The sequence below is a fragment of the Triticum dicoccoides genome, chromosome 2B (assembly GCF_002162155.2).
Source record: "Triticum dicoccoides isolate Atlit2015 ecotype Zavitan chromosome 2B, WEW_v2.0, whole genome shotgun sequence".
Lineage (NCBI taxonomy): Eukaryota > Viridiplantae > Streptophyta > Magnoliopsida > Poales > Poaceae > Triticum > Triticum dicoccoides.
This window is the reverse complement of record NC_041383.1, coordinates 744,912,171-744,915,973: the sequence shown is the minus strand read 5'-3', so window position 1 is coordinate 744,915,973 and position 3,803 is coordinate 744,912,171.

The following is a 3,803-nucleotide window of genomic DNA, read 5'->3' as shown; positions in this document are numbered from 1 at the left end:
AAGATCAACATCCGAACTACGGATGAAACACAAACAGAAACTCAAACAACATCCACCCTGCTAGCCCAGGCTGCCGACATGGAACCTATTCCCTGATCGAAGAAGAAGCAGAAGAAGAACTCAAGACAAGCAAGCATCGCTCTCGCGTCATGAACATCGCATAACCTGTACCTGCAACTGTTGTTGTAGTAATCTGTGAGCCACGAGGACTCAGCAATCCCATTACCATGGGTATCAAGACTAGCAAAGCTTAAAGGGAAAGGAAGGGGTAAAGTGGTGAGGTTGCAGCAGCGACTAAGCATATATGGTGGCTAATATACGCAAATAAGAGCGAGAAGAGAGCAAAAGGAACGGTCGTGAAGCTAGCAATGATCAAGAAGTGATCCTGAACTCCTACTTACATCAAACATAACCAAGAAACCATGTTCACTTACCGGACTCCGCCGAGAAGAGACCATCACGGCTACATACGCGGTTGATGCGTTTTAATTCGGATCTGGTGTCAAGTTATCTACAACCGGACATTAACAAATTCCCATCTGCCTATAACCGCATGCACGGCTTTCGAAAGATTATACCCGGCAGGGGTGTCCCAACTTAGCCCATGATAAGCTCTCGCGATCAACGAAGGATATACCTTCTCCCAGGAAGACCAACACTTAGACAAGCACTGGCCCGGGGGGGCTAAAATAAAGATGACCCTCGGGATGCGCGACTCCCAAGGGAAAAAGGGCTAGGTGAGGCAAATGGTAAAACCAAGGTTGGGCCTTGCTGGAGGAGTTTTATTCAAAGCGAACTGTCAAGGGGGTCCCATAAATCCCCCGACCGCGTAAGGAACACAAAATCCGGGAACATAACAGCGGTATGACGGAAACTAGGGCGGCAAGAGTGGAACAAAACACCAGGCAAACGGCCGAGTCTTCCACCCTTTACCAAGTATATAGATGCATTAATAATATAAGAGATATTGTGATATCCCAACATAAACCTGTCCACCATGGAGCAATCTTCAACTTCACCTGCAACTAGCAACGCTATAAGAGGGGCTGAGCAAAAGCGGTAACATAGCCAAACAACGGTTTGCATAGGAAAGGTGTCAAAGGTTAGAGGTTCATGGCAATATGGGAGGCTTGATAAACAGGTGATAGGTAGCGCAGCAAAGCGATAGAACGAAGCAACTAGCATAGCAATGATAGTAGTGAGATCCAGGGTAGCGGTCATCTTTCCTGAAATCCCGCTAGGAAGAAGAACGAGTCCATGAAGAAGATGAAGCCACGAAGATGAACCAAGCGTAGACGAACGAATCCTCACGATCGCAACGAAACGGGAACTATCGAGAAGAAGCACACAACAAGGTAAACACACCACACATGAACAAGACATGATACACAACAAACATGATGCATGACAAAGCTACATGAAGCTACTCATGGCAAGAGATGATGCAAACAAGAACAACACAACAAGGCAGGTTTAAATGAGGCCGGGGACAACATATAACAATTCCGGTAAGTCCTCATATGCATATTTCGAAATTGGTCCAGATCTGAACAAACATTAAGTTGGAGTAGTTAAGCAGCAAGTTAAGATGCAACAAGATGATCTACACGAGATTCTAGTCAAGTTACATATCAAGTTCATTTAATTCGGAGCTACGGCCTAGAACATATGAGCAAAAACAAGTTAAACATGGCATTGATGCAAAATGCACACAAACATCAAGCAAACACCTCAAAACAAGGATGCAACATGATAATGTGAAACTACATGCAAAATCAAGCAAGTTTCATATAGAGCACACTCAAAACGGAGCAACGGTTCAACACATGCACTCTATACAAGTTATGGAAACAATCTGTCCAAAACAGCAACTAGGCATCTTGCAAGCATCAAAACAACATGCTACAGGACCTCAACAAGAAAACAAAAGGCATGGGCATTATGTACAGGTAAAGCATTACAAAACATGAACACTGAGCTATCTCCATAAATCACTAGAACATGCTCAAACACACATGACAAGATTGCAAATAATAACAGTTCAGATTTTGCAGAAAATAACATCAGGTTGCAATGTTTAGTGCTATCAAACAACATGTTACAGGAACTTATCATGGCAAAGAAAAGCATGGCATGATACTACTAAATGCATAGAACAAAAGTCACATACTGACCATGAGCCAAAAAAGATCAGAAAATATGATGGCACCCATGTAAACATGGCAAGTTATATTACAGATTCAAACATGGTAGAAACAACGATAAGAAGGCATGTAGATGAGCTTGTGCAACTCACTACAGAGCAATACATGGCATGGCAAGGCAACCAACAGCAAGAAGGCATATTTATGAAGCTAAGAATGGCAAGAGCAAGTTCATAGGGTGCATGTATCACTAACAACAATCATGGTAACAACTGAACTTAATGTTAACAGGCTGACAGCAACATTATTTAGCAACTTTGGAGCAAGATTACAACAAGCTACAGCAGGCTATAATTGTAACCAGGGGCAGGGATGGATAGAGCATAACATGTAGAACAAAACACCCTTAGTGAACATCTCCAGATTATGCATATAATGACTTGTAGCAGCAGGTTTACATGGCATCACGAAATAACAGATTCAGCCTAGCAAAACAGCAGCAACGAGTACACTACTTAACAAGCTTGATTCACTCACCACAAGTCATTGCATGACAGGATAAGCATATCATCAGAAAGAAGCAATGTTTATGAAACAAACCAAGGCAAGAACAAGTTAATAGCATGCAAGGATCAACTACAACAACCTTGGCAAAATTGAATAACATGTAAACAATCTGCCAGGAAACATTTTATAGCAAAAGTAGAGCATGAAAATGACATGCTAGACTACTCCATAATTGCAACCAGGGGCATGAATGGATAGATAGTAACCATATGTTCAAAACATCCTTACTGAAGTATCTCAAAATATGCATGGATCTCTCTGTAGCATCAAGTTTACATGGCATCAAAATAACAGCAGAACAGGGACTAAAATCAGCAACATCACGAAGCCTAGTTTACATGCTTGTTCTAGTCACCACATTGATCACAACAATACATGGCATACACCATTGTAAAGATGGCATGGCATAGTTCAAAACACATGAAGACATCAACCTCATAGGATGCACACATCAATCATGGCAAAAATGACAAATGAGCATGTTCTGTTAACAGACAGCAGACAACATTATGAAGCACTCTTGCAATGATGATTCAGGCATCAAAATGAGCTCAAATGAACATGATTCAATGGAATGAAATGAAGTACTCGTTGAGAAGAACAATTTTACATATTACACGCACGAAACGGAGCTATGGATGTAGAGATATGATGCGATGAACATGGCATGATAATGTCAATAATTTCGGGACTTGGTGAAAAATGGACCTCGGGGAGAGTGGACGGAGGGGTTCCGGGACGGAGTGGCGTTTGGATCCGGGGATGGGTGGATCTCGTCCCGATCCTTAGATCCGGCTCCGGTGAGAACTCCGGCGAGGGCGGAGCGACTCCGACGAGCTGGGGCGCGGCGGAGGCGGCGGGACGCCGGCGACGGGAGGCGCGGTGGCCGGCGTGGGGCGGCGACATGGCGAGGGGCGGGCCGGCCAGAGGAAGATCTCGGGCGGCGGCGAGCTTCCGGCGAGGGGCGGTGGATGGGCGCCGGCGGTGGCGGAGGTTCGCGGCGGCGAGCGGGAGGTGGAAGAGATCCGGCGGCGGAGGCGGGGCTCTGCGCAGGGAGGCGACGCGGGCAGCGGCGCGCGTGGGTGACGCGGC